The sequence below is a fragment of the Pteropus alecto genome, unplaced genomic scaffold (assembly GCF_000325575.1).
Source record: "Pteropus alecto unplaced genomic scaffold, ASM32557v1 scaffold156, whole genome shotgun sequence".
Taxonomy (NCBI): domain Eukaryota; kingdom Metazoa; phylum Chordata; class Mammalia; order Chiroptera; family Pteropodidae; genus Pteropus; species Pteropus alecto.
The window spans coordinates 5,535,816-5,555,567 of record NW_006437746.1 but is presented as its reverse complement, the minus strand read 5'-3'; the positions used below and the strand labels follow the sequence as shown (position 1 = coordinate 5,555,567).

The following is a 19,752-nucleotide window of genomic DNA, read 5'->3' as shown; positions in this document are numbered from 1 at the left end:
CGGATTCTGTGTGGGGAGTAAGCATGAGTCCGGCTGTGGGACTGCGATGGGGTCGCGGGTAAGGGTGGGATTGGGGACGCGGACCAGGCGGGGCAGTTGGAAACGTCACCCAGAACCGAGATTGTGATTTAGCACGTGGACCAGGTCCTCCGCGGCGGTGCTGCCTGAGCTCTTTAGTGAGATTACCCCGCGGGAGAATGTGGAGGATTTCACTTCCATCCAGGAACGCGTAAGTTCCTGGGGAGGAAGCAGGGGTTACGTTAAATTTTAGGACCCAGATCCAAGGCGAATCGGGAATCCCATGCTCCTCAGGAAGAGTAGTGTTCCCTAGCTTTCTCCTGGAAACCCCCCTTTCTTCTCCTCCTCCTCCGGTCCAGTTACAGTGCGGCTCCCCAGGGCCTCTCGAATCCCTTTCGCGGCTGCACAGCACTGCAGCCTTTCTTGCTCTGTGTATGTGTGTCTCCCGCCCATTTCCCCGCTGCTGAGCTTTTTGGCAACTGCTTCTGCTCTTTCCCAGGGATGGTTGTGGCATTGCATCAGGGGATATTTGTGCTTGTGATTTGCTCACTCAGCCCAGGAAGAGGGAGAATAGTATGCAGCAGAGACGGGAGGGGGGTGCCGTCTGCTGGGCTGGGTCGGCAGAGCAAAGGGTGTGGCGAGGGAATACAGCTGCTCTAGGCCTATAGGGTAACACTGCCCAGTCATCAGCTGAAAGAGATTGAAAGAGCAGCGGCGGCAGCAGCTATTTTTATAAATCAGCCCTGAATCCAAGCTGAGTGCATGGATTTAGAGCGAACAGTTGTCATGCTCTCACTATTACAGGCCGGGTGTTTGGTAGACAACATTAGAGTTGCTAAGCAAGAGATGCCATCCGTACAGTGCAGCAGGTACTTCCCTCGCAACTTGTAAACTTTGCTCTTCTTCTTAGCTCTGTAGAGTGAGGCATCTCTCTTCAGAGGGTGTCTTTTGAGTGAATGTCATTACATGGTCCGTCCTCCTTCCTTTCAGATAAAATGTTTTAACAAAAAACTCCATTATACTCTTTCAAGTTTAGCTTAAAAATAATAAAGCTCGCCCTTTTGGTGCACTCGCTATCTTCCAGGCACTAGTTGTCTGTATTTATTTACAGATGAGGAAATGGAGACTGACAAGAACAAGAGGTCACACAGTTAAGTGGCAGAACTGGCATGCACACCAAAGTCTCTCTGACCCTACACAGTAGTTCAGAAACTCGAAAGTTTTGCTTGGTACTGGAGTGATCAAGGGCTTGAGAATTTATTCATGCAAAGTAAACTCACTGGAGACTGATGAACTAAATACCAATTTTCGTTATGTTGAAAGTATCATGTACATAACTGGAATGAATCATCCACGGGCCAGGACACCACCTTTGTTTCTGGGCAGCCTAATCAGCAATAAGAAGGTAGTTGATTATAGAGTTGATGCTAAGGGTACTGGATGTTCTTAGGAGCTGTTGTAATCAAGTTACAGAAGCCTAGCGAGTGTCCCTTTTTTCCCTATTGTATCAATGTGTATACTAATGTTTGACAGTGCTGGGGTGCTTAACACACTTGCCTACTCTGTCTCATTTGTCATCTCTTCATAGATTTGTCATCCCGGCATATATTTACCTGCGCTAAAATTCTCAAACTTACAAATAAATTTACATTAAATATTAAAAAGTCACTTTCCATTGGTTGCTGACAGTGAATGAAGCACCTGGAGTTTCTCGTCTAGGTGACTTATCTTTATTTTTATTTATTTATTTTTGAAGGTATGAGCACTTTAATTAATTACATAATATGACTTTCAGGGGAGAGGAGGACAGGTTCCTTAAGCTTGTTTAAAATGGCTCGAGAGCAAGGAAGGACACTGGCTGGCAGGTTTTTATTTTGGATATGCGATGGAGGTGGGCGTGAGTGTTCCTGTGTATGTGAATTGAACCTCCTACCACCAGCGGGATAGGCAGCTTCGCTTTTGTCAGAGAGATGGTTCTTCCTGATCTCAGCATCTTGTTCTTTTTCCTGATCTTTCTAGATTCGGTGATCCGTCCTTTGGCTCCGTAAACTTTTGCTGTTGACATGTCTTATTTTGGGCACTGCTTTCCCCCTACTTCTGAATGTTAAGCATGGGTAGTTGATGTGTAGGTTTTAGTTTTCCTTAGCGAGAAAATCTGAGAGGAACGTTTTGACCCAATGGAAAGTCATCTTGGTGGTTCATCTGATTTGGTCAGTTTGAAAAGGAAACCAAGTAAAAATCACTGAGTTCACTTTGTCCTAAATGGTACCTTTAGATCCAGGCTACTGTAGACTTCTTGCTAAGAGTGTGTTGAGGACAATTAGGGTTAAGAAAGGAGATAAAGCAAACATATATATGAGGTGTCATACTCAGTACTGCGTAGAGCTCGCTAGGCTAATTAGCATAGACCGTGTGGCGAACTATTTTGTAAGTCATTAAAATTTTAAGCTTGAAAGTCAATCCACTTTTGTGATTCTTTATAGGATAAAAAGTAATCTTTTCACTATAAAACCCGTCTTAGTAGTTTGATATGTTTAAACATCTTTGAACATTTTAAATTTTTCCTCATTCTATCTTTGCCAAGAAAATGCAGTTTTTAAAGAATCCTTTATTTTGAGATAATTTCAGATTTGCAGAAGTTATAAAGATAATACAGAATTTCCGTATACCCGTCATCCAGCTTTGCTTAATGTTAACATCCTATATAACCACGATACATGTATCAAAATTAAGAAATCAACATCAGTTTACTATGAACTAAATTACTGACTTTCCTCTGATTTCCTAGTTTTTTCCTCTCTGATAACCTTTTCCTGTTACAGGATCCAATCTGGGACACCACATTGCATTTAGATGTCATGTTTCCTTAGTTTCCTTCAATATGTGACAGTTTCTTGGTCTCCTTGCCTTTCCTTGACACCTTTGAAGAGTAGTTGTCAGTTATTTGTAGAATGTTCCTAAATTTGGATTTTCTGATGTTTTCTCATGACTGACCTGAGGTTATGCATTTTAAGAATACCATGGAGATGTTAGGTCCTCTTTAACACAGGGTACCTGACATGACTTATTACTGATGTTAATGTTGACTGGATTTAAGGCGGTGTCTGCCTGGTTTCCCTAAAGCGATTATTTTTGTTGCCTTATTTTATTTGTTAAAAGCTAGAAATGAGTCACCACGTCAAGCTCAAGCTCCCGGGGAAGGGAATTAAGCTCCACTTCCTGAAGGGATGAGTATCAAAGAATTTTTGAGCATATGTTAAAATCACCCATAGTAATTAATACACATTTTGGGGGAGATTCCGTGAGGTTTTACAAAGATCTGATTTTTTCCCTTAAAGTGTCATTCGCTAACTTTAGCATGCGTCAGTGACACTTGTCTGCAGCAGCAGTTACTAGTGTGTTATTCCCGTGGCGATGCTCTAGGTCTCTCACTCCTTTTCATTTATTACTTGGAATCCTTCTACCGGGAGGATTTGTACCTTTCCACCATCATTCAGTCATTTTTATCAGTATGGATTCCTGTAACTTTTTTTGACAGGGAGAAACGTGACTCTTGTTATTTATAATAGATTTACTTGACTGTTCAACTCCAGTATATGTAAAGCAGGATACTGTACTTTTAATTGCCACATAAATTTCCAAAGCATTTTGCAGTTGTTAACTAATTTAAATTGTAATTCTGTAATGTGGGTATTTTTAGTGACTATTTTTCAGTTCAAGTGGAGAGGTGAAGTCATCTGCTGCTGGCCAAATCGGAAGTGACTGTGGCTTGAATTGACCCATTCCCACTCCCAGTGCTGTGCTTGATTTCCAAGCAAAGCGGTCTCTTCATATCAAGTATCTTGACAAACAACTCAACCTTTGTCCCTTCTTGGTGGAATTGCTCCTTTTAATAAAGGAGTTCCTGGGTTTTAGACTTTAAAAAAAAAACAAACAAACAAAAAACTCTGGCAATGTTGCCAGCAAGAGTAATTCCTTTTCTGGACTACTGCCTTCTTGTAGAATCATAGAATTGGAAGAGATCTTAGATCATCCAGTGCGCTTTTTCACACACTGTAAGTGATTTCTCCAGCCCTCTCTGCAAGTATTCCCCAAGACAGGGTCTTTACAGCTGGTGGCCGTCAATTCCAGGTTTGAGAATTTGTCATTTTAGAAAGACTTTCCTGATAATGCTCTCAAACCTGCCTCCCTGCAGTTTCTATTCACGGGTTCTAATTTTGCTGTCTACAATTATTCCCTTAGCTCGAATCTCTGCTTCACAGCTATTCAGTGACAGTTATTCTGTCCCTATTAAGTTTTTTCTTTTCCAGACTAAACAGTTCTTTTCTCCCAGTCACCTCTTATGAAATGTGCTTACCAAACCTTTTCCCGTGTTGGGCATCATCATGTAGACATGCTACGGTTTGTCAGAAACGGTCCGATTCAGACACGTATTAGGCCCTGGAATTGAAGTGCTTAAGGAATTCAGAATGATCCCTGCGCTTGGGGAGCTTGCCACTTAGTTTCTATCAATGCTAATTTAGAAGAAATTAAGTTTTTTTTCTTTCTATATCCACTTTTCAGGGTTAGCTTATACCTGTCCTATAGTCAGCTCACCTCCAGATCTTTTCCCAAGTCTTTGTGATTAGCTTTCCAAATCTGTGTGGTGCACTTTTTTACATTTCTGTTTTCTTTCAGCCCATCGTTCCAAAGGGGACATTTGGAATCCTGATTCTGTTACCCTGCACCTTTTTTATCCTTACCACGTCTGTAGCTTTGATATGCTCTTTCTATATTTTTATTGAATGGATTACGAAAATATTCAGCAAGAGAGTATCTAAATCAGATCTTAGCAGTATGCAGTTAGAGACAAAACTTCATGCTTTGTTGATTTTCTCCTTCTGGCTTTTATGATTTAATACTTGAAAGAGATTTTGGTTCTGATTTTCTGCTGTAGTTTGTGTGCAAAATTATAATTAAAATATTTTACATCTTCATAACTATGAAGGCACAGCTGGTTCTTTCTAATGGTAGTTATTGATTATTGATTGAAGTTAGGTAATATGGTTCTTTATTATGACCAAACATAGGTTCTGACTTAACAAATGATTCACGCGTAAAATAGTTATGGCTTCTATGTCATTTCCCTATCCCCCCACCCCCACATACATGTTGAGACTGCTGCGGAAAAACTTAAAGCTTTTAGAAAAGATATATTCTAAACAAGGAAAAGTGAAAAAGTTTGGAGGAGATCGGGGATAGGTGGTAAGTGGGAATGGAGGACAAAGACTCTTATAAGAAATAGGTTGCTTCCTTTAGTGATTCCTCTCTGAGCTCTGTTTTTGTTAAACTGTATGAAATTCTCAAATAGATATTCATTTGGGTTAATGTGTTTTCTCTTTTAGGAATAGGAATACACTGGGAGGATTCAGGAGAGCTCTCAGTCATTTCTTATAGGTGGAACATATTTTCATTGAAATAATTAGTATTGGGGGGTAGGTGTTCCTTTGGGACAGGTAAAGCGATTTGATAGGTAAGTGATTTCCCAGTTTAGGAAAGACTTAGGAGGGGAGGGAGCAGGGAATAAGGCAGACTCACAGACTTATTTCCCTTAGTATCAGCTCAATGTCATGTTTAGAAAGGCTTTCTGACCGTTTTCTGCCCTGGTCTTGGTTAAGTAGTACTTGGGTGGCTTGTTTCCACTTTTTAGCTATTTATGAATAGTGACGCGGTGAACATTTGTGTACAGGTTTATGTGTAGACATGTTTTTATTTCTCTTGGGTTTATACCTAGGGGTAGAATTACTGGGTTGTACGGTAACTCTGTGTTTAACCTTTTGAAGAACTTACAGACTGTTTTCTAAAGTGGCCACACCACCTTATGGTCTCATCCACAGTATGTGAGGATTCTAGTTTTTTCACATTCTTGCAAAAACCTGCTAGTCTGTGTTCGTTTGTTCTTTCTCTCTCTTTCTTTTTTCTCTTTTCTTTTCTTTCTCTCTCTCTTCTTTTTATTCCATCCTAATGGGTATGAAGGTGATATCTCATTGTGATTTTGATTTCCCTGATGACCAGTGTGCTTATTGATCATTTGTCTATTTTTAGAGAAATGTTTATTCAGATACTTTGCCCCTGTTTAATTAGATTTTTATTGTTGGATTATAAGAGTTTTTTTAATATATTCTAGTACATATTCCTTATCAGATATATGTTTTGCAGATACTTTTCCCATTCTTTGGGTTGTCTTGTATTTCTACTTTCTTGGTAGTAAGTATCCTTTGAAGCACAGATGTTTCAAATTTTGATGAAGTCCAGTTTATTTGTTTTTTCCTTGATTGCTTGCGCTTTAGGTGTTGAATCTAAGAACCTGCCTACTCCAAGATCACAAAAGATTTCTACCTACTTTTTAAAAAATTTTATAGTTTTAGCTGTTACATTTAGGTTTTTGATCCATTTTGAGTTAATTTTTCTGAAGTGGAGATCCAGATTCTTTTTATTTTTTTTTGCACGTGGACATTTAGTTGTTCTCATGCCATTTGTTGAAAAGATATTTCTTTTTTCCTTGAATTGTCTTGGCACTCATGTCGAAAATCTGTTGACCTTTGATGTACGGGTTTATTTCTGGACTCTCGATTTCATCCTAGTGACTTACATGTCGGTCCTTCCACCAATACCACACTGTCTTGATTACTGTGGCTTTGTAGTATGTTTTGAAATCGGGAAGTGTGAGTCCTCTAACTTTGTTCTTCTTTTCACAATTGTTTTGGCAATTCTGGATGCCATGTGTTTCCATATGAATTTTAGGATCAGCTTGTCAATTTCTGCAGAAAAGGCAGTTGGAATTTTGATAGGGACTGCATCGAATGTGTAGGTCAGTGTGGGGCGTATTGCCATCTTAACAATGCTGTCTTCCAATCCATGAACATGAAACATCTTTCCATTTATTTATGTCTTTGAATTTCTTTTAACAATCTTTGGTAGTTTTCAATGTACAAGTCTTGCACTTCTTTGGTTACATTTATTTCTAAGCATTTTTTTTGGGGTGCTATTTTAAATGGAATTGTTTTCTTAATTTCATTTTTAGATCGTTGATTGCTAGTGCACAGAAATACAACTGATTTTTGTATACCTTTCATTACCAGACATGAAGGAATGCTTTTAAAAAGCATCCTATTCAGAAAAGAGGAAGAGTAGAGAATTCACACTTCCTTTTTAATCAGATCATATTAAGATGATTTCTCAAAGAATGGATTCTCAGTGTAACAGGCTGGCCATTCCAAAGGTGGTGGTGAATAATACGTGTAAATTCTGGGGTCTCTGGACATTTCTTTGTCCTAAAAAATTCAGTGCCATCAGCAGTCAGGGTAACTGCTGGGTAGGCCAAAGCAAGAAGTTCTGAAAGTAGCCACAGGCTGCATGGTTAGGTGGTTGCACCTTCTTTAGTCCATTTTTTGGCTCTAGTGTAGATACAGTAGAGGAGTGTGAGGTGTACCTGTGTTAGTCAGCCTGTCCTGTTAAGCTCTAAGATATGATCTGATCACGCCCATACGTGACTTTGCCTGCTCATAGGTCAACTTTTTAGCATTGCTTGAAGTTCATATTTCCCAAACTTTGTATAGTTGCATTGCACTAGTGAGTTTGATTTCATAATAGTCATTTCTAGGTCCCTCATTCTTTTTTTTTAAAGAAACTTTTATGAAAAATTTATAATGCATCACAGAAGGTGAAATTAGTATAAATGAAATTGAACCCCTAAGTCCCCAACACGTCTCTTTCATAATTAGCAATCCATGGCCAATTTTGATTCATCTTTATCCCTACCTACTCCTTTGCCCTTCTTTACTGGGTTATTTTGAAGCAAATCCTAGACATGAGCTCATCTGTAAATATTTTAGGATGTATCTTAAAAGGTAGTGGTTATCTTTTAAATATAATCACAGTATCAGTAGAGAACCTCAACATTTGACAGAAATACCCAATTAATATTCAGATTTTCCTTACTGTCTCATAAATTTTTTAATTTTTAATTTTTTTTTCAGCTGGTTAGTTCAGACAGGATTGAAACAAGGTCTACGTTTGATCGATATGCCTCTTAAGTTCCCTTTAAGAAGATTTCCTATTTTTTTCCCCCTTGCAGTTTATCTATTGAAAAACACTGGATCATTTGTCCTGTAGAATTTTCAGTATGCTGGATTTTGCTGCTTGCATCTTGGTGATGGTATTTAACATGTTTCTTGGTTCCCCCATGTATTTCTCATAAACTTTTAGTTAGATCTAGAGATTTGATTTCTTTTTGGCAGGATGCCTGCCTCCTTCTTAATTTCCATCCTAAGAAAATCATGAAATGTCCTGCAGTTCATAGGAGAATATTCAAGTAAGTGTGTGAATAATGACATGTATTTATGTTTCATAGTGTCGATGTCAGTCTGTTACAGCATTTTGGGTCTGAAGGAGATTGGGCTTACCAGCCTCAGACTTTTGTTGGCAGTGTAAAGGTGAAGAACATTGCTCTTAGTTAGCCGTTTGGGGTACTCAGGTTAGGGATTCGGGGGAACAGATGGACCAGTGCAGCTCATCAGAGGGCCGATCCGGACAGTCGCCATCTGCAGACGTACTGAAATTTGTGAGAAGGGGTGGTAAACGGGAGATTAGAAATCCCTCATGTGTTTTCCTTTAAGACCGTCACATGTGTGTCTTCTAAATAGTCTTTTATTATTTAAAAAAATACTTGTTCATTGAGGAAAATGGAGATTTGAAAAATGTATCCAGGCAAAAATAATCATTTGAAAACTTATTGCCCAGAGATCACCACGTTAAGAATTGGGCGTATTCCCTTGCAGTCTTTTTCTTCTGTGTGTGCGTATTTTTTACTTAGATGTTCCTGCTAATAATTTTCTCTATTGCTTTTTAAAACCTTAAGATAGCGTAATTTCCTATACTGTTAAAAACCATTTGTAAAGATAATCTTTAATGGCCGCCTGATATTGCATCATATGTGGACAGATTTCGATTTAGCTTAACTTTCCCTCGTTATTGTATAGAGACTTTTTTTTTCAATATAGGCTGTTATTTTTATGCATAAGGCTCTGTTTAGAGTTCAGATTTCCATTATGATAGATTTTCATTTTTTAAGATCAGATTTATTGAGATACAATTTACATACCATAAGATTTACCCTTTCAGTGGTTTTTATTTTCACGTCGTTCCATCGTCACTGCTGTTTAATTTTAGAATATTTCATCACTCCAAAAGAAATTTTATTCCCATTAGCAGTCATTTTCTTACCTCCTTTCCCCCAGCCCCTAGCAACCACCAACCTCCTTTTTGTCTCTCTAGATTTATTGATTTTGGACATTTAGTATCAATGGAATTAACAGTAGGTGGCCTTTTGTGTCTGATAACTCTCACTTCACGTATTTCCAAGGTTCATGTTATAGGATATATCAGTACTTCATTGAGCACAGAATGTTCCTTTGTGTGGATATACTACATTTTGTTTATTCATAAGTTGATGGGTATTGAGTTGTTTCTGTTTTTTAGCTATTATGAATAATACTGCTATCAACATTTGTGTACAAGTTTTTGTATGGATGTATGTTTTTATATCTCTTGCTTATATCCTTAGGAGTAGAATTGCCAGGTCATATGGTAATTGTGTTAAATCTCCAGATTAAAAAGTGTTCCCTAAAGTGGCTGCACCGTTCGACTTTCTTCCATTAATGTATGAGGGCTCCAGTCTCTCCACATCATGATAGATTCTTAAATATATGTTCACTTACTGGGACAGAAGATGTATAAATTTAAGGTTTTAATACATTTTGCAAGATTGCTTTCTGAAAGAGAGTACATTCTTACCAAAGCCTATCTCGTCCTACCCTTGTTAGCAGTGAGAATTATCATGAAAAATGTTATCATTAAAAATTGCCAATTTAATAGGTTAAAAATGGGAAAAGTCTGTTTTTATCACATCTGATTTTCTTAAACATATGCGATTAAAGATTGGCTCACTAAGAACGAGCTTCTCTGACATGGCCAGTTCCTCACACTCAGTCACTGTCCATTTTAGCATGATTCTCTTGGGCGGGATATAATTTAAGAGTGAACGTTAACAGATTTCCCAGGCAGCTGTTCCTTAGCAAGCCACCATGGGGGTAACATCAATAAGAGGGACAAGATAAATGTTTGAAGGATATTCTGAACTGTTTTATATGCTTAGTATAGCTGAGGCTTGCCGAGATGCCTCAAGGGCAAACCAGCCAGCCTAACGAGTTGGTCTGAGAGTCCGAGGTAAATTTGCCAAAACGAACAAACCGCAGTTACCTGTGGCAGAATACTGTAATAGGGCAGTGTTGGCACTGGACCAGGTATCAAAAAAGCAGGGTTCAGGTTCCAACTCTTCTTACATAATAGCTGAGGTCAGGGGCACATCCGTAAACCTGTTTATTTACAAAATCAAAGTGCTGATAATAGCTATCTCACACGCGTGACAATTAGGAGACGTGTGACTGGATGGAATAGTACTCTTTAAAATGCTAATAAGACATTGCCTAGTGATCTAAATCAAAGAATAATTTTAGTGTATATGGAATTGGTGGTATATTGGTGTTTTTGATGGAAATTGCATTGCCTATAAGTTTCATTGGAACATATATATAGTTGACTATGAAACATGAAATGCCTAGACTCATGGAACCATTTGAGGCCCAGAACAATTGTCTTCTTTGAGGTCACAAACCTAATTAATGTGTAGCCTTTGAGACTTGAACTTTAATCTCTAGCATCCTTTTTACTATATAGATTCAATTTAATACCACAGATATTTATGTATTTTTTAGGTACAGAGCAGTGTGATAAGTGCTGCAGATGATTTTTAAAAAATAATTTGTAAAATAGAAGAAATGACAGGCTTTTAGTAATAGCGCCATGATATAGACTATAAATGTTCTACAGATTGTGCAGAGATTTGTATAACTAATTGGATTAAAATGAAGACCTTAAATAGTTCAAGGGAGCTTTGTTGAATTGACTCATAACCAAGAATTCAGGTTGTCGTCATTAATTTTTAATTCGTAGAGCTGGATAGTTATCATTTAGATAATCTTTAAAATAGTTTTTCAAACGCTGCTTTGTTGACTTTGATATAGTAATGGAGAGATGCATTCAGATATTCAGAAACGTAAAGGTTATAGATTCTTAGGATTAAAAATAGAAGGATTCTTAGAGCGGAGTGTAATTCTTCATACCTTTAGTATTGTGTTCCATTTTTAAGAGACACGTTTTCAGAGACATGGATAATCTAGAACCCATCCAGAAGAAAACAGTCTAGCTCGTGATGAAAGTAGAAATGCCGATTATGTTGTTCAATCTAATTCAGTAAGTATTTATTGAGTATCTAATAGGTTTTAGGTTTTGGCTTAGATGCTAAGGATATAAGGCAGTGTAACTCATAGCCCTGCCTTAAGAAGGCCAAATATTCAGTATATGTGTCAGTGTTTTATATAAGTTTTAAATTCTTTTTTTTTTTAAATTTAACTTTTTAACTTTGTGATAATTATAGATTCACATGCAGTTGTAAGAAAACAATAGAGAGGTCCCTTGTCACCTTTATCCAGTTCTCCCTGTGGTAATATTTTGCAAAACAATATTACAACTAGTGTATTGACATGAAACAGTTAACAGTAAATGGTACAGCCACTCTGAAAAACAGTTTGGCAGTTTGCCTAGGAGAGCAATTGCTGGTCATATGGTAATTGCATGTTTGAAGAAATGCCATTTATATTGATATAATATGTTGGAAGGCCCGGCTCCACAGTGGTCTTCAGTGACACTGTGGTTGCCTTGTTTTATGGGTCTGCTGGCATGAGAGGCCTGGCTGCCCTCCTTGGCCTTCTCCTGACCCCACCCTGGAGGCGGTGTGGGGTGCCCCTCCAGAGAGGGGAAGAAGAAGCTAGTTCCCCACGCAGCCTTTGCTGGCTGGGTCGTTGGGCCAGCGTTTTCTGTGGTGCTTGGCTAGAGTAGAGTGGTTATCGTCTGAAAGTTTTCTGTCTTGCCAGGTTGCCCCGTTCCTGTTTTTTTTTTTTTTTTTTGACTAAATAAAGAGAACAGGCTTTTATTGGGGATTTTCTTGTCTACACTCTTAGGCGTGTCTGGGTTGCCAGTCTTGTCGCTTATGATTCTCCAGATACGTAAGGCAACAAGAAAACCCAGGGAACTCGTCACTGTGTTTATTCCTTGGTTCCCAAGGTCCCTCACTTTTTACCTTCTCCCACCTGTCAGTCTCATGTTCGTTTTGTGGACAGTGTCCAGGCTTTTTAGTGGGACCTAGTGGGAGGAATAGGGAAAAGTAAGTCTCCTCCATCTTTCTGGAAGAAGAGTTTTTATATCGTTTTTAAAATGACCTTTATTTTTCTATTTATAAAAATATATATACTTAATGTAGAAAATTTGGAAAATACAAAAAGTATAAAAGAATAATGCTTTGGTACATATTCAGCTATTTGCGAATTCGTATATGTATTTTTCTTGCTAAAATTTAAGAACTGTTTATGCTGTTTAAGAACGTTCCGCTTAAATATATTATAAGCATCATTCCTTGTCCATAAACACTTAACGTATAAATACCATTTTTCATGGTATCAATTAAGTTATAATGTGCACCGTCAGGAAATCATTGGCGTGTGTTACTGACTTCGGGTAAGTCGGAAAGACAGTTCCCGTACGAATAAAGGATATACTATTTCACATGAATCTCAGTGTTTAGACATCGCTTTTTCACTTAAAAGGAGTCTTAAATAAACCAAATTTAGCCATTAGTTTTAGAAACTCTGGGTGTTTGGGTAGGTATTTTGATTTTAAAATTTAAAAATAAAAGTATTCACATATCTTTACAAGTGCTATTTTGATTAACATTTTTGTTCATATTTTCCATCATGTCGTAAGAGGGGTCATTATGCCCTTCAGAAGAAAATCAGAGATAATAATGGCTTTCTTGTTTGTTCTTGGAGGAAATAGGAGATACTAGCAGTGTTTGTTTTAGTGAACCCTAGCATTAGTTTTCTGCTGGAATTTGCAAAACACAAGCCAAAATGACTTAAATCTTTTTCCGTAGTATAACTTTTTCTGATTGCTATGCAGTATACTTCCAGATGTTCGGTTTTATTGGAAAGTTTAGATTTCATAGACTGGGATATTTAGTATTAACTATCCAGATTCATGTAACAACAGGTCTAATGAAAAGTTACTGCTCAATTTCATTTTTTTCCCACTTTGTATAATCTTTTTCTTAGTATGATGTGAATAGCCGCAGTGTAAGGCAAACCAAAACCAATACAGTACCGTGGTTTCAGATACCTGTGGTCAATCGTGGCCCGAAAATATCAGATGGAAAATTCCACCTCATTTCATCTTGTCATGTAGGCATTGTATCATCTCACATCATCACAAGAAAGGCGAGTACAGTATAGTAAGATATTTTGAGAGAGACCACATCTGCATAAATTTTATTATAGAATATTGTTACTTACAATTGTTCCATTTTATTGTTATTGTTGTTAATCTCTTACTGTGCCTAATTTGTAAGTTAGACTTTATCGCAGATATATACGCACACACAGGAAAAACAGTGTATATGGGGTTCAGTGCTATCTGTGGTGTCGGGCATCCACTGGGTGCTTGGACCGTGTCCCCTGTGGAGAAGGGGGAATCGCTTTACAGTGAACATAGATGTAGAAGTATATGATGATGTTCGGAGTTCTTTTAGTTTCTAGTTCTTGAAACATGAGGTGCATATGTCATAAATTGTTTAGGAAGTTATCCTTTCAATTTAGCACGGAGTCATTAATTAGACATGAAATCGAAATATATTATTGATCATTTTAAACACATAATATTCGTTTACTTTTTTCTTTATAAAAGTGATAAGTAATGCTATGAAGAAAATTAATTTTAGAAAAATGGAAATGACCAACTTATCAGTTTTCATATACTTTTACAAGCAGTTAACCACTGAGAAGTCCTCAGAAAGCTCTGCTTCCTCTCTGCCAGTCTCTGCGGCTTGTCACTGCCTGGCAGTGTAGCCCAAGTGTCCCAGACCAGCTTCATCGGATCCCCCGGAGGGTCTTTTAAAATAGTTTTGTCTTCTTGCCTTTGATTCTGATTCATTAGATCTGACTGGAGTCCAGAATCTGAATTTTTAAAAACAGCTTTATTGAGATATAATTCACATGCTGTACGATTCACCCATTTAAATGTACTTTCGTGGTTTTTAGTATTTTCACAGAGTTGTGCATCCATCAGCACAATCAATTTTAGGACATTTTATTAGACCCCCCCCCTAAAGAAAACCTTCCTTCCCTTAGCCGTCACCCCCTTAGTCCCTTTCTCTCTCTCTCCAGCCCCTCACCCCTGCTCCCCAGCCTTAGGTAAACACCACTCCACTCCCTGTCTCTGTAGATCTGCCTCTTCTGGAATCATATGCCACGTGGCCTTCGTGACTGCTTTCACTTAGCATGCTTTCAGGGTTCATGGGTGTCATGGCATGTGTCAGTGCTTCATCCCTTTTTATGGGCACATAAAAATGTTCTGTCGTATGGATATACCGCATTTTGTTTATCTGTTCATAAGTTGGACATTTGGGTTATTTCCAGTTTTGGGGTATTATGAATAATGCAACTGTGAACATTCGAGCACGTTATTGTGTGGACATTTATTTTCGTTTTTCTTGGGTACATACTTAGGGTGGGATCGCTGGGTCATAAGGTAACTGTGCGTATTGAGGAACTGCCGTATCGTTTTCCATAGTGGCCGTCTCATTTTTCAGTCCCTTTAGCAGTATACGAGGGTTCCAGTTTCTACATTCCTACCAACATTTTTATCTGTCTTTTGATTGTAGCTATCCTACCTGTGGCAGAATCTGAATTCAAAAAAGTTCCTCAAATGATTTTGGTGGCCTATAATAGTGGTTCTCAATGGGAGTGGGGATGAAAATGTGATATTTCCCCCAAGGGGATATTTGACAATGTCTGGAGACATTTCTCACTGTCACAGCTGGGAGGGTGCCATTGGCATCTAGTGGGCGGAGGCTGAGGATGCTTTCAAAATAAAGGTCTTAGGATGGGTAGGACAACACCCATCAGAGAATTATCCTGTCTAAAATGCCAGTAGCGTTGGGGTTGCGAAACCGTTCCCGAAGAGAATTAGACTAAACAGTGGCAAGGTAAAATTTTAGGCTTCACAATGGCAGTAGGATATTATCTTACATGCTAGATTTATAATTTATATCAAATCTTTGAAGTCACTGAGGATACACAGATGGATAGAAGAGGGAACCGCAGAGACCTTGGAGACTCGGGCTAGTTGAATGAAGTGTGTGCTTCTGGAGGGCAGTGAATGAATTTGAGCCCAGAGCCTGATCTGTTGCGTGAACAGGATATATTTGGAACTGAAGTTATTCCATAATTGATGCGTGTCTAGATTGGTACACTCTGCATCGCTGCATCGACTGCGTTCCCTCTCTGAACCCCTCTCCCCCGCCAAAATCAAGGAGCGTGTAAAAGAATGCACGGGTGCTTGATTTTTATAGTCTATTTCAAAGATATTACTTTAATGGAAATCATTTTAAAAGTCTCGGCAGCCCTAGAAATGAAATTGGGGACTGGCTGTGGTGTGGCTCACTGGCAGAGGATAGATGCGTGTAAGAGTTTTGAAATCTTTTGCTTTTCAGAAATGATACTATTTAATCTGACTAAATGTGAATCCAAGGCGTTTGTCTTCCCTTCCTTCATCCCTCTATTATTTTCTCTCTATGTGTCACTTTTTGTGTTGTTTCGTGTTTGGTGTTATGAGGATTGAAGAAAGGTAAAAATCAGCATTTCTTCTTTTGAGTTGATGTTATTGAGGAAAGTCAGACATGTAATTTTTGGATACCGTAACAACTTTTTTTTCTTTAGGGAAAATACAGTGATTTATTGAAGTGAATTTTCCAGTTAAACCTACTTTTGAAAATCTTCACAGAAGTGAAGTTTTCTAAATTTTCAAAAAATTTTCTAGAATGTGACACGTGCAGAGTGTTTTCTAAAGTTTATGATGAATTAACAAATAACACTAACAAAATGAAGCAGTACAGGAGTATTAAGTGAAAACTGAAACTTTCTGATAGTGAAAAAGAGTATCTCATTGTTTAATCTCTTATTTTTCGTAACATGAAAAAGGCTGGATGTCTTTTCATAAATGTATTAGTTAAATTTCTATGAAAAGTGTGTGTCCTTGGCTCATTTTTCTGTTGGGTTGTCGATACTTTTCTTATTTGTGAGAACTCTATGTTATAAAAATTAGCCCTTTGTGTATTATTTGTAATACAACTATTTCCCCCTTTTTTGTTGTTTGCCTTTTGACTTATGATATTTTAAGAATGAAAATAATATCTTTTTACATAGTTAAATTTTTCAGTATTTTACTTTGACTTCTGGGCTTTTGAACTTTGATAAAGTATTTCCTCTCCTGTCCTGAGAGCTTTCTTGATAGGTGAGTTTGCAGTTGAGGAATTTAGTTAGACTCTAATAATTATCCTCTCCTTATAGATGAGGGAAACAGGTCACCAAACAGTAAGTGGTAGGCACCCCATGCTTTTAACCACTTATGATGCTTCTCAGTGGAAATTGAAAGTGAATCCATAAAGTCTTTATTTTATTTTTTTACTTTTATTATAGACGGACAGGAAGTTAAAAATGGTACAGGGTCTCGGTACCATTTACGCAGCTTCCCCCAATAGTGACATCTTAAATATCTGTAGTATAATACTGAAATCAGGAAATCGACACTTGTACATTAATGTTGAGACTACAGACCTTATTCATTTTTCACTATTTTTTTAACCTGCATTCATCTCTGTGTGTGTGTGTGTGTGTGTGTGTGTGTGTGTGTGTGTGTAGTTTTTGTAAACTCTTCTCTTGACCTGTCCTTGTCCTGGCAAACACTAACTTCTCTATTTTTGCAATTTTGTCATTTTGACAGACATAAAATTTGAATCATACAGTATGTGACCTTTTGAGATTAGCTTTTTTCACTAAGGATAATTCTTTTGTGGCCTATCCAGGTTGTTGTGTGTCTCAATAGTCTGTTCCTTTTTATAGTAAAAAGGATGTTGTGCGTTTAGCTTTACGCGGATGTTGTGCGTTTGGTATGGATGTTGGTATGGATGTTGTGCGTTTAGCTTTACGCGGTTGTGCGTATGGATGTTGTGCGTTTAGCTTTACGCGGTTGCAAGTCACTTGAGTTGGTTCACATTTCGTTATGAATAAAGCTGCAGTGAACATTTGTGTCTAGTTTTTTGAGTGAGCATAACTCTTTTCTTTGGGATAAATATCCAAGACTGATCGCTGGTCGTATGGTAAGTGTATATTTAATTTTTAAAGAAGCTGTCAGAGTCTTTTCTAGATCGGCTGTGCCTATTTATATTCCCACCAGCAGTGTGTAAGAGATCCAGTTTCTTTGCATCCTCACTGGCATTTGATACTGTCATTGTTTTTATTTTATCTGTTCTGACAGATGTGCCTTTATTTTTTAGAGTTCTTAAAAAACAAAAAGAGCAGACAGATTATTAAATAGTAAAAAACTTCATATACCTTAAATTCATAATTTTATACCTTCAGTTGTTTCATACTTTCTGTATTAGCATTACATTTCAATATTTTATTGAATGTGTGCACACTGAGACTTTTTCCTATATCAGATTGCTTTTAAAATCTGTTTTTTCTAACCAACTGTGTTTTATCCTGGATCAAGTTGATAGGGAGATGCAGAGTAACTTGGATTCTTAAAACCGGTTACTGAAGGAACATTATTCAGGGATAATTTCTCATCTTTCTTCACCCAGTACAGTACATGAGGGTCATGACCCATACTAATGTCATGTTCACAAGAAGGTACTAATACTGATCTGACATTGTCAGCTCTATTTACTTACCTCTTGTTCCTGTGTATCCGTCTACAGCCAGCTGCTTCCATCTCTTCTAAGACTGTGTTCCAGATGTGGCTTCTGTGCTGTCTTATGTCCTTTTACTTTCCCCAGTAGGAGTGACTTGAGTGAGAATTTCTTAGGGTTAAGTCGAATCTCTTTTATTAAATAAAACGTATTCTGCGCATACGTGAACTTTGCACAGAAGGAATTCATATTTAGGAAATGATTATTATATCCCAAATATAATTTTCCCCATGACTTGTCATCATTTCGTACAGCAAACTGTTATATAGAAGATTCATGTCCTTCACATTTGTCGAAATGCGTAGGTTTTACCCCTAAGTTCATTACGTGGCTATGATTCTGAGTGCTTTGTACTGCTCCTGCCTCTGTACTTTATTCTGTGGGGGAAGAAAATCTTTATTTCTCTTTTCTGACTTTTTTCTTTTAAACTGCTGTGGCTTAAGAAACCAGGTATTAGAATCGAGTTTAATAATAGCACATTTGAGGGTTTTTTTCATGCAGGGGTTTTATGACATATTTTTGGCTGATCTGAGGCAGGCTTGTGCTGGGTGTTTCATATACAATTTCCTTCAGTCCTTATAATAATCTTTTCTGTGTAGACATTTTACTTACCTATAAAGTCGGAGATGATAGAGGTCAGAGAAGATAAGGCGCCAAGATTGCAGAGCCAATAAAAAGATTCAGATTTAGATCTGGCCATAAAGACTGTGTTCTTTGCACAGTACCATGCAGCCTTGCCTCGTAATTCCTTCCAGGCTTTTATTTACTTGGTTCTTAAATGCTAGTTACTGCCAGTATGTGATGATACTTGAACTAGGCGTGGTTAGGTGGCCCAGCATCCAAAGCAGGTGTGTCAGATTGTAATATAAAGAAGGTGATGGTTTGGCACGTTATCTCCTGGCTCTCCTCTTGGTGGAATGGGAGTATCAGTGTGTCGCGATCAGGTGACAGCTTCAGGAGCAGCTCTATAGCCTGCTGTGGTGTTAGAGTTAATATTGCCCATCATTTTCTTTTTTCTTGTCTTTTTCTCTTCTCTTTCATCTTTTGATTTTAGCTTTTTTACTTTCCTTTCTCTCTCTCTCTCATTCTTTTAAGAGACAGGGAAACCAGGCATGTCTTGTGGAAGGTCTAACATTTTCTCCAATATTTATGTAGCTGATGATTAGGCTTCATGAGGAGTTCCTTAGGTAACAAATTTGAGACAGACCAGCATTCCAAATGAAATTTTACCTCGAAAGTGAATGCAGTGAAAATCGGCACTGAGTAAATAACAAAATGAACGAATATTGAAACACCAACCTGTTTTCAAGGATTCAGGGTTCTGTGTTGTGTATTGTCATTGAGTCTGCTTGTGATAAGTTCAGTTGCCTTTTTAAAGTTGAGCTGAATTCTTCCTTCTTGGGTTATTATTTATGTTTCCTCAGTTTGTAAAATTCATTCGATCCTTTAAAACAGTAACTGTCTCCTGTCTCCTTGTAAGTCAGGTACACTGGGCCAGGCCGCCTTCTCACACGAATCCCTTCCTCACCTGGCTTGGCCTTTGACACCGCCTTGGGCCTCCCTGACTCCTTCTCCACCCCAGAACAAGGACTCTGCCTTTGCTCTGCCTGACCTGATGGGTTTAGACTGAACCATTTGGCAAGGAGGTGGGGGGGAGGATGGGAAAGGTCAGGTTTGATTTTTCGAGGCATAATTCTGGCGCCTGTATGGGGAGCGGGTGAGAGGCTGTTGGAGAGCCCAGTTTACAGGTGTTGCAGAGGCCAGGTGAGGGGAAG

The 19,752-nt window shown here is 38.1% G+C and overlaps 1 protein-coding gene across 1 annotated transcript in view; it reads left to right on the top strand.

Moving 5' to 3' along the window:
• Positions 1-207: 207 nt before the first annotated feature.
• MAP4 (microtubule associated protein 4) overlaps positions 208-19,752 on the top strand; it is a 156,705-nt gene continuing 137,160 nt past the window's right edge. Inside the window, exon 1 of the mRNA XM_015591711.2 lies at positions 208-229. The gene's annotated coding sequence lies outside the window, so the exon portion shown is untranslated. The remainder of the gene's footprint in view (positions 230-19,752) is intronic.